Raw genomic sequence first — 12,090 nt, forward strand, 5'->3', positions numbered from 1 at the left:
GCAGCTTTTGCGACAGTTTTGCTTTACGGCACCTTTTGCGACAGTGTTGCTTTACGGCAGCTTTTACGACAGTCGCGCTTTACGGCACCTTTTGCGACAGTCGCGCTTTACGGCACCTTTTGCGACAGTTTTGCTTTACGGCACCTTTTGCGACAGTTTTGCTTTACGGCAGCTTTTGCGACAGTCGCGCTTTACGGCACCTTTTGCGACAGTGTTGCTTTACGGCAGCTTTTGCGACAGTCGCGCTTTACGGCAGCTTTTGCGACAGTCGCGCTTTACGGCTCCTTTTGCGACAGTTTTGCTTTACGGCAGCTTTTGCGACAGTCGCGCTTTACGGCAGCTTTTACGACAGTCGCGCTTTACGGCAGCTTTTGCGACAGTCGCGCTTTACGGCACCTTTTGCGACAGTCGCGCTTTACGGCACCTTTTGCGACAGTTTTGCTTTACGGCAGCTTTTACGACAGTGTTGCTTTAGGGCAGCTTTTACGACAGTCGCGCTTTACGGCAGCTTTTGCGACAGTTTTGCTTTACGGCAGCTTTTGCGACAGTCGCGCTTTACTGCAGCTTTTGCGACAGTCGCGCTTTACGGCACCTTTTGCGACAGTCGCGCTTTACGGCACATTTTGCGACAGTGTTGCTTTACGGCAGCTTTTACGACAGTCGCGCTTTACGGCAGCTTTTGCGACAGTTTTGCTTTACGGCAGCTTTTGCGACAGTCGCGCTTTACGGCAGCTTTTGCGGCAGTCGCGCTTTACGGCAGCTTTTGCGACAGTCGTGCTTTACGGCACCTTTTGCGACAGTTTTGCTTTACGGCAGCTTTTACGACAGTCGCGCTTTACGGCAGCTTTTACGACAGTCGCGCTTTACGGCACCTTTTGCGACAGTTTTGCTTTACGGCAGCTTTTGCGACAGTCGTGCTTTACGGCACATTTTGCGACAGTTTTGCTTTACGGCAGCTTTTACGACAGTCGCGCTTTACGGCAGCTTTTGCGACAGTCGCGCTTTACGGCAGCTTTTGCGACAGTCGTGCTTTACGGCACATTTTGCGACAGTTTTGCTTTACGGCAGCTTTTACGACAGTCGCGCTTTACGGCAGCTTTTACGACAGTCGCGCTTTACGGTACCTTTTACGACGGCTTTGCTTTATGGCACCTTTTGCGACAGCCTCGCTTTACGGCAATTTTTACAACAGTCGCGTTTTACGGCACCTTTTACAACAGTTTCGCTTCATGGCAATTTTACGACAGTCACGTAGTTTTACCAACCACTCACCCTAATTGATAGATCAGTGCTGTAACCCAGTGCAAGGGTGAATATTTAAATATTCCCAAATCCTGGGCACTTTATGGAATTCTCTATTCCCCAGCAGGTGCCTTCTGCCTCCTACTGCAGTTACATGTGCTCCATCTCTGGGATCAATTTGTAGCTAGAGAGGAAAATCTGCGTATAAACGAGGCAGGGCAAGGTTTTAAATCACCATCGGTGGTTTCCTGGGAAAAGCTGGTTTTTCTCACCTGCCCTGGTGCTGACGGTGATGGCACTGGTGGCACTCCTGCGTGGTGGCTTCTTCCTCCCTGGTGGCTTCGTGCCAGCTGCTGGAGGGGGTCCTGGGTCCCTCCTCCTCCTCCTCCTGCCCGCATCCCTCTGCTGCCCAACAGCCCTGGAATGGCCTGGCAGGGAGCAGAGGGAGGAAATTCAGCAGCCCCAGCGTGGCCTCCCTCCTGTCTGTGACCCCTCTGCACCTTCCTCCCCTGTGAGCCTTCCCCCTATCTCCCCTCAGCCCTTCCCTGCCTCCTCCTCCTCCTCACTTTCTCCCTTCCCCTCTCCTCCCTCCATGCCAGCGCCTTCCCTCGCTCCCGGCAGCTCTCCAGGGCAGGGTGACACAGGGACAAGCCTGGACTCGCCCCTTTGTCACTGGGAGCCGTTCCCTACCCTTGTCCCTGCGTGAGCAGGTGCAGGGCTGTGCCTGTCCTTTGTCCCTTGTCCCCTGTCCCAGCCCTGAGGTGCTGCAGGAGTGGCAGGGGAAGCACCAAACCCCAAATAATCCCATCCCTTCACACACCTCAGCCCTGTAAATCAAGGGGCTGAGGGAAACTCATCTTTCCCTTCCTTCCTCTCCCCATTTCCCTTTCTCTAGCCCAGTTTGCCTTTTCCTTTCCTTCCCTCTCCACCTTTACTCCCACCAGAATAGTGGAAGCACATTTTCTGAGGCAGCAGCATCTCTGAGGTTTTTGGGGCTGGTGCAGCTCTGTCCTTGCTGCTGGGGTTTGGTGGGAAGAGCTGTGAGACCCTGGCAGACTGCAGAGGTGAAAATCCTTCCTCACAACTCCAGGAGCAGCTGCTGAATCCATGCTCCTCTTACAGGTCCTCACCCTGGGAGGAACAAGTGGTTTAATCCTTTTTGGGTGCTTTTTCCTCCTCCTCCCTTCCTCTTTTGTCCTGATGTGTTCAGATGTGGCACTGCTGGTGGCACTGGGACAGGAGGTGGCATCAGGCTCCTGCTCCCACCCATGCTCTCATGCCCAGTGCTGATGCTGGACAGCAGCCAGAAGGTCCCCAGAGCTGCCTGTGGATAAAAGGGACAGTGACACAGGGCAGAAGAGAAGGAAAGCAGCAGCAGCAGTGATGGAGTGTAAATAATTCATCCATACCAGTGTGGTATTTTTGGAAGGGGATTACTTGTTGCTGATGACAAGTGGTGGATGTTGTTAGTTTTATTATGATAAAACCTGACTCGCCAGCCAAAATTAGAGCCCAGTGGGAGCTGCTGGCCTGAGCTGCCTGTAAAGAAAATCATCTTCTGACAGCTTTTCCCTGGATGCCAGGACAGGTAGGAGCAGCTTTCTCCTGGCTGATCTGCCCCTCCTGCTGCTGCAGGGGCTGGGAGCTGGGGTGCCCCTGGCGGCAGATTGGGTTATCCTGAAAGGGCAAAATCCCCAGGCAAACCCTGGTGCCCTTTTTGACTTTGGATACAACTACACTGAGAAATTTCTCTAAATTTCTCAGTTTATTCCCAAATGTGCATCGTTTTCCTGTGCCACAGAGGCACAGAAGTTGTGTATGAATCTACACATGGGCTACCAAGGAAGCCTTGTGAAATGATCTTGTGGGAGCTGCAGGCTCAATGTGAACAGGGAAAGGAGAATTAGACCTGAGCCTTGCCCATGCAAGCAAAATGTGGATCAGAATTGGGAATTTTTCTTTAAAACAGGTTAAAAAATAAGCAGATTTTGCTGTGAAGCATCAGTATTCTTCCAGCATTTGCTTTGTCTTGCACACCCTTGAGCAGGTGTGCTCTGTAAACAAGACCTTTTTGGTTCAGATTAGGGACAGAATCATTGACATTTTATTAAGGAGAGGTAATTAGAGGGACAAACACAAATTGAATCAGAGTATTGCAATCAGAGCAACAGCTTGGAGAAAAGCCCTGGACTTCTTGCTGTGAATTGTGAAGCAGCTGAACTGAGCTGGGGCAGTCAGGCAGAAGGGGAAGCAGTGCCAGACAGCTCCTTGCTCCAGTTTTCCTGGGAAATTGCTGCTCAGAGATAAGGATCCAGCCAGTCTGACCTCCTGGTGTTCACCAGCCCAGTGTTCAAACTGGGAATCCTGGAGCACTCCAGGATTCTCCCAGCTTGGACCATTCTGCTGTACAATAAAGCTGCTTTTAAGCACCTGTGGTTCCTCTGCGGGACCAAGTTTAACCTCTCCAAAAAGCTGCTCCTTCTTTGCCATTCCTTGGGGAACATCCCAGCCTGATGTGACACAGGAGAGGAGAAGGGATCAGCTGAGGGCAGGCATGGTGCCACTGTCAGCAGCACTGGTGAGCCTGCAGGAGGAGGTTGTTATCCCTCATTGTCCTTGTCACGGGGATATTTAAAATCTCTGGCAGCTGTGATCTGGTGAATAATTCAGCAAAACCCATCATTGATAAAAGAGAGACTTTGAAGGGTTCTTTGGGTGGAACTGGAAGTGCCTGGCTTCTGAGAAACGAGTCTATTAAAAATTGACTTGGTGCTATCAAAGATAAAACCTTGTATTTAGCCTTTAAATTTTTTTTAATGTAACATCATATTTATTCTCTGTGGCATCCAGCTGCCAAGGCCCAGCCTTGCAGACTCTGGAGCAACTGTGGGGATCCTGACAAGAAAAATTCAACAGCAGGATGGATGCAGGCTCTGAGATGTGTGTTATTTCCCTGCCAGCACAGCTGGTTAAATAAGGTAATTTATCTTCTTCCTGAAGTTGACTGAACTGTGTGTTTAATTTATTTATATTATTGACTATGTGGAAGAACTACCCTGGTGCGAAATGTCATCGTCAAGTGTTTTCTTCCACGGAGCTGCAGGCTCTGTGTTCATGCAAAATGCTCCCTCTGATGTATTTTTCAACAGTTGCCTGAATCAAAAAGAAAATTATCTGCTTAGACTTGAGTTGATTCAGGTGCAAGGTGGCTGAGGGTCCCTGAGCTGACCCTGGTGGATGTGTGGAGGTGAAAGGGTTTGCAGAAGCTCCAGATCTCTCAAGAGCCAGCTCTGAATGGGCAATAGAAACACAATTTATTTTCTCTCCTTTCTCTTTTCCCTCCTTAATTTCCCCCCCCATCCCTTCCTGTCACACGGCAAATTTACTCACAGCATCAACTGGACATTTAGAGAGTAAGGAGACCAAATTCCTGTGTTCTGGTGCAAAGGAATAATTGTGTTCCTGTGATTTGCTGCTGACTCACCACAGGATCTCAGGCTGTCCCTCCACAAACCCAAATTTTGCTGCTATTACCAGCAAATGTCTGTAATTGGGATTGCTCAGAAGGTTTGGGTCCTTCAGTTTTAAAAGGTCTGAGTCCCCTGTGCTTGTCCCAGGCCTGGCAGGTGCCCTTGTTCAGTTCTAAAGATCCTTTTTTGTTGGGGTTGGGTTTTTGTTTGTTTCTTGTGTGGATTTTGGGTTGGTTTGGTTTTTGGGGATTTTTTTCCTTCTTTTTCTGATTGTTGGACGGTTTGTTCTGTTTGTGTGCGTTTGTGGTTTGTTTGGTTGGGTAGTTTTGTTTGTTTTGTTTCTGCTTTGGGTGGGGTTTTTTTTGTTGTTATTGTTTGGGGAAACTTATTGTTTGGTCTTTTTCAGGGTTTGTTTTGGTACCACCTTTCCTTGTTTATGGTTGGGTGTATTTTTCCCGTGGGCTCTTGCTCTGTTTTGGGACGCACATCTGGCAGTGCCCAGAGCCCAGAAAAGGTTCTGGGGCACATCTGGCAGTGCCCACATCCCCCTTAGCTTCACCTGGATCACATCTGGCTATGCCCACAGCCCTGTTCTGCTCCTGGTGAACAGCTGGCAGTGTCTAGAACCTCACACAGGACCTGGGGCACATCTGGCTGTACCCACATCCCCTCCAGGTCCTCCCTATCCACATCTGGCTGTACCCACATCTCCCCCAGCCTCTCCCAGGTCACATCTGGCTGTGCCCACATCCCTCCAGGTCCTCCCTATCCACATCTGGCGGTGCCCACATCCTTCCAGCCTTTCCCAATGCACATCTGGTTGTGCCCACATCCCTTCAGACCCTCCCTATCCACATCTGGCTGTACCCAACACCCCTCCAGCCTTTCCCAATGCACATCTGGCTGTACCCACATCCCCTCCAGCCTTTCCCAATGCACATCTGGCTGTACCCACATCCCCTCCAGGCCCTCCCTATCCACATCTGGCAGTGCCCACATCCCCTCCAGCCTTTCCCAGCGCATGTGGCGGTGCCCAGGCCGCTCGGGGCCGCTCGGTAGCCGCTCCGGACACCAGCAGGGGACGCGCGGAGGGCGGGCGGGGGCGGGCGCAGGTGCGGCTCCGTTTCCGCCTCGTCCCGCCGGGGCAGCGGCTCCGGGAGCGGCCGCGAGTGAGGCCGGAGCGCAGGTGGGTGCGGGAGGGAGCGGCTCAGCCCGGCTCGGCTCGGCTCGGCTCGGCTCAGCTCAGCCTAACTCGGCTCGGTTTGGGCGGAGTTTGAGCCGGGATCCAGCGGCCGGCAGCGGGAGGAAAAGCGGCGTGCCCGGGGTTTGTGGGTTCTGGGAAGGGGGAGCAGCTTGGAGGGGCTCAGGGCACCCAGAGCCGGGGGAGAGGTCCCTGAAAGGCTCCGGGAGCAGCTGGGAGATGGCCGGGATGTGACCTGCGAGCCTGCCCTAGGGCTGGGCTGCAGGAGCTCCGCAGGTGCCTTCCCACCCCCAGCCCTTCTGGGAATTTGGGTGGGATTCGGGCTCTGAAGGGAATTGACTGCGAGTGGGAAAGGTGTGCAGGGAAACGAGCCACAGGTGGAGGTGAAAGCGATGTGTGGAAAAGTTACCAGCACGTCCTGCTTTTGGGAGCCTGGCAGGTGGGAGAAGCCACCCGTGGGAGGGTGGATTGTCCTGGGTTTTAGGTGATACCACACCAACAGTGTGACAGGGAAGAAGGCGAGTAGAAGTCTGATTTTAAGCTGATGGGAATTTTGAAGTTTGTAATGAATTTTCATCCTCAGAAGGAAGTTAGGCTTTCTGTTCCCGAGTAAATGTAGGTTGTTATGGGGATTAAGCTGATTAGGAAGGAGGTTTTGACTGTACTTGTGATGGTCTTGAGGGTATTCTTGCAACTGTTAGATCAAAGTGGGACTAGGATAGGGGTGGAGAGGGTTATTAAGGTTGGACGTGCAGGTGACAGCGACATGCTGTGCCCACCCTCGGGGTTTTTGGGGTGCTGCAGGTTGGCTCAGGTGCTCTCCTGGTCAAAGTCCACGGCTTTCCTTCTGCTCGTAGCAACGATGTCCAGGGTGATAAAAGCCTCGCAGCGGCTGCGTTTGTGGTGCTGTTCAAGGGTGCCTAAAACCAGTTTTACACCTTAAGGATGCCGAGAAAAGCTCTTCCATCTCCCAGATGTGCTAGCAGGCCTGTGGCTCGGAGGACAGGGAGTTTTTGGGGAGGCCTGGCTGCTCAGCAGAGTTTCTCCACGGCCAGGAGCTGTTCTTTTCCTGGTTCACTGGAGTTTACCCGTGGGACAGGCTGGCATGAGGCTCCTCTTCTGCACGGGATTCCTGGACAAAGCTGGCCCGTGCTCAGTGCTTCCCTCTGTCCCATTCTTTCTAAGAAACCTGATTCTTCTCTGGAGGCTGGGAGGTGCCACAGTGCCAGCCTGCAGCCTGAGCTTTTTAGCATATCAGAATAGTGAAATGAGTTTCTCTAATTGGCCATTTAGATGCTAATTTCCTTCTCCCATGCCAGATCAACCTGAGCCTGCTGTCTTCATGAATTATTCACTTTGCATAAGGCACCTGCCTGGCTGGGGATCAGGAGGAAATGGGTCCAAAGTCTGATAAATAAAGATACACCTTGGCAGGTGGAGCAGTGCTGGCTTTCCTCCCCGGCATCAAGGGGTGCTGGGGCACCTGGGGGCTGCTTTGCTTTGGCAAAACCCGTTTGGGTTTTTTTGGTGGTTTTTTTTTTTTTTTTTTGTTTTGGTTTGGGGTTTTTTGTTGTTTTTGGTTTTTTTTTTGCAGCTCACCATCTCTCAGGTAGCCACACTACCAAGTGCCTCTCGTTCATGCAGAATTGTTGGTGCTGGATGTTGGCTTTCCTGTCGAGCTGATTTTATCTTCCCACTCACGGGACTGGCATGGGCCTCCAGGGCATTGTATTTTAAAAACTCTTTATAAGCTGCATCTTAAAAGCAGTTTGGCTTCTTGTTGCTGCTGCTGGGATTGGGAAGCAGCTGTGGTGGAGAGGAAACTTCTTGGTTTCCCCCCCCAAACCTCATCCTCACCCACTTCTTTACCAGCTTGGCCTTTCACCATGAGGACATCTCCTCCCAGCTGGTGTTTGGTTTGGGCTGGCCCAGCCAGAATGAGGATCTGAATGAGGTTGTCCCCATTTTGCTGGCACTGATGCTGCTTGGATGGAGCTTTCATGGGGAAAGTCTCCCTGATTGGGTCCTTAAGTTGTTTTCTCCAAGCTTGGCAAAGCTTTGTGGTGTTTATTTGGGCAGTCTTTTGGCCCAAGCTGCAAGTCAGCTCTGATCCCTAGATTCCCTGTGTCAGCTCTGATCCCATTGGATTCCCTGTGTCTGCTCTGATCCCATTAGATCCCTGTGCCAGCTCTGATCCCATTGGATTCCCTGTGTCTGCTCTGATCCCATTGGATTCCCTATGTCTGCTCTGATCCCATTAGATCCCTGTGCCAGCTCTGATCCCATTGGATTCCCTGTGTCTGCTCTGATCCCATTAGATCCCTGTGTCAGCTCTGATCCCATTGGATTCCCTGTGCCAGCTCTGATCCCATTAAATCCCTGTGTCAGCATCTCTGATCCCATTGGATTCCCTGTGTCAGCTCTGATCCCTAGATTCCCTGTGCCAGCTCTGATCCCATTGGATTCCCTGTGTCTGCTCTGATCCCATTAGATCCCTGTGTCAGCTCTGATCCCATTGGATTCCCTGTGTCTGCTCTGATCCCATTAGATCCCTGTGTCAGCTCTGATCCCATTGGATTCCCTGTGCCAGCTCTGATCCCATTAAATCCCTGTGTCAGCATCTCTGATCCTGTTGGATTCCCTGTGTCTCCTGGCTCTCCATCTCCTGCTGAGGATGTGTAAGAAATGCCAAAATGCTGCTCCTCAGCCATGCCCAGGTGTGTCTCTGCCTGAGGGAGCTGCTGGGGATCTCCTGGCCCTGCTTAGCCCTTATAAAATCATTTTCCAGCATTTTATTGGTGCCCACAGCAGGCTCCTGCTGCAGGGGCTGTGGAACTGCTGGATGTGGGTGTGAATGAGCAGCTCAGTGTGCTTCAGGTGTGAGAAAAACTTCTCCAAGCCCTGATTCAGCCTTGCTCTGGCTCCCAAGCCAACTTTGCATTTCCTCCAGCCCCGAGGGTTCTCCTGGCACTTCAAACCAGCTCTGAAATACAGCTGGGGGCCTTTAAAGCACAGGGCAAGAGGGGTGGCTGCAGCAAGAACCTTCCTGCTGGTGAGCTGGGTTAACCTTATCAATCCCTGCCCCTCATTTGTGTCATGGCAACACCAGCAAACACTCCTGGGTTGCCAGGGTTTCCCTGGGATAATGGGGTCTGGCTGCAGAGCAGGAGGTGATTTCACTGTGAAAAATGTGTATTATGTGATTGGCTTTTTTGCAAATATTAACATGAATATTATATGGGTTGTGTTAGAAAGTTATGCTGTGTTAATCCTTTTAAGTAGTGTGTTAAATATAATTTTAGGCTATAACATGATGTTAAAATACAAACTGTGCAAGATACTTTTCTAACCAGCTCAAGGAATGGATAAGATAATCAAGAAATTCTTCATACAGAGATAAAAACAAGACACTAAAATCCCAAAGAGGAAAAATTATTACCTTCTTATTGAGAATAACCAAACTCCTACCTCCTTTCAGACTCCACAGAGTCAAATCATAATTTACAAGATGAAGGGGGGGAAGTTGACAATAAACAAAAAAATCCCTAGTTTAAAAAGAATGTTTACATCATGTATGAAATATATGAATATACAACAAACTATTACTTTAAAAAGTTAATCCTTTGTTAGCAGACATGCTTTTTTGAAGAAAACATCCAAACGTTCATAATTCCTTACTTTTTTATTGTCCTTTATTGTCCTAACTCTGATTGTCCAAATACTTATTGCTCTAATTTTTATTACTATTTTTATACTATAGTATAAAAGTATATAGTATATACATATACTATAGAAATATAGTAATATATAAAAATATACCATAAATATACTATAATATACTATAAAAATAAATGCATAAAAATATAGTAAACTATAGTATAGTATATACATATAGTATATACATATACTATAAAATAAAGTAATATATAAAAATATACTATTTTTATAGTATATTATAGTATAATATACTATAATATACTACAAAAATCCATAAAAATACAGTATAATATAGTATAGTATATACATATAGTATAAACATGTCCTATATGTACATACTATATAAGCTTTTAAAATTTTAACACAAGTAATTAGCATTTTTCACAACACTGATTTCTTGGAGGGAAAACCTGGGAATCCTGAGGGAGGTGATGCCCTGGGAGCAGGTGAGGTAATTACACAGCTTGGGAATTGGGAGCTTGGCTCCAGCCAACTGCTTCATTTTGATTTTTGTAAAATGAAATATTAAAAAAAAAAAAAAAGTAGTCTAATTAATTTGCTATGAGAACAAATTACGAGCTCCTCAGCTGAAATAGGCAGGCAAATGGAAGCTGACTGGAGGCCTCATCATGGACCTGTGTAGCAATTTTTTTCTGTCACTGCATGAGGAGGTTTTCGTGCCATGAGTGCCTCAGTGTCAGTAAAACCCTTCAGTTTTAACTTTGCTGAAGTCCAAATGTCTGAGGTGGAGGAGTGGGGAAGGGACTTGGTGCTGGAAGAGCAAGCTGGTAAATTTGGGACAGGGAAATGTTGAGGGTGTTAAACAGAGCTGCAGGCTGGGTCAGGCATGAGCCAGGGATCCCTGGAGGCTGGGAGGGTGTTCTGGGGAAGGATTGCTGTGTTGTGCTCTTATATTCTGTTATATTCCTGTTATATTCTTCCTTAAGCACCTGCTCTTTCAGCTGGTGAGGTGGCAGGTACAACCTGCTGTGTCTGTGCTGTTATTGAGGTAAAATTCATCATGCTCATGTTGACGTTCTGCTGAGGAAACCTGGATTCTTTCTCAGGAATTCTTTGAAGAGCATCATGTCCAAGGGCTGTGTCTGCCTGCCACTGCTTCCCTCACTGGAAGGTTTCTCCCTCCCAGACTGAAATCACATTCTGAGTCCTGGTTGCCAGAGTACAACTCTTGTCACGGAGACAGCAGAGACAGAGCTGCGGGCAGGGATGTGCTCAGCTCTGCATCCTCCCGGATGCCCCTGGCCCCACGGGCAGGGGCAGCCCTGCAGGGCACTGCTGTGCCAAGGGCAGCCAGGTGGACTCAGATTTAATGAGGTTTTGTCTCACATGACTTCCTCCATCACAGGAAAGGAATGAACAGGTGGAGTGGTTTTGAAGCAGGTCACAAAATATTGATAAGAGCTCCCCCTTTTAATTCTGAATTTAGGTAAAAAGCAGAAGCCTGGAGTGGGAGGTTTTTCTGTACCACAAAGTGCTCGTGCTTTGCTGTCACCCTGTGTGCAGGGCCAGGAGCTGTGGGTTTCTCTTGCTCTCTCACCAGTAGAGAAGAGGAGGGCAGGGAAGGGATGGCTTGGTGCTCACTGGAGTATTTTTTTTTTTGAGAGAAAATGCAAGACTGCAGGAGGGGCATATTTCACCACAGCCCATGGAAACGACTCCCCAGGCTGGCGTGGTTTTGCTATCTGGGTGTTTCTGATTTCCCTGCACTTCTTGTCCTGTACTGAGATAAGAGAGAAGATGCTCCACGCCTTCCACTCCTCTGGCATCATTCCCACACCCATGAGGGACAATCCTTTCCCTCCAGCCCTGCTTTTCCCCCAGCAGACCATGCCCTGTAGCCCCATTCCTGTTTCCTTCCCCGAGCTGTGTCCCCACCAGGCTTTTTCTACGGGCAGAAGTGGAAAGCCAGCAACTCCCATCAGAGGAGATGGCACATCCTGTGAATGTTTCAGGGAATAATCTCTCTGAAGACTCTTTTGGGACCTGGTGGCTCTTTAGGCTGTGTTTTGTTTGCCTTCTCTCTTTGCAGATGCTGCTCAGGGAAGGGGGAGGACAGGGAGCTTATGCTGAGTAACAAGAGGCAGAGGACCATGACATTGCTTGTTTTTGTTCAGTCAGGCTGAGCAAAGCTCACTGTGCTCTGAGGCTGGAGAATGCCTTTAAGCCTCTCCTGAGAAAATATGCTCAGCTCGTGTGCTCTGTTCTGACTCGCCTCCAGCTCTGGTGGAGCAGATAAAGCTCTGCTGAGCAGGGGCAGATGCTTCCAGCACAGCTTCCCACCCTGAGAGCTGCTGGCAAAGCCAGCTCCTCTGCCCTGGCTCTGCTCTGGGGCTCATCTCCAGCTCCAGGTTTTATCCCAAAGACCCCCCAGGCACCACAGGCTGCTTGCCTGGAGCCCTGCATGGACACAGACTGTGGGCCGTGCTGTTCTTCAGGTGC

The sequence above is a fragment of the Molothrus ater genome, chromosome 21 (genome assembly GCF_012460135.2).
Source record: "Molothrus ater isolate BHLD 08-10-18 breed brown headed cowbird chromosome 21, BPBGC_Mater_1.1, whole genome shotgun sequence".
NCBI lineage: Eukaryota > Metazoa > Chordata > Aves > Passeriformes > Icteridae > Molothrus > Molothrus ater.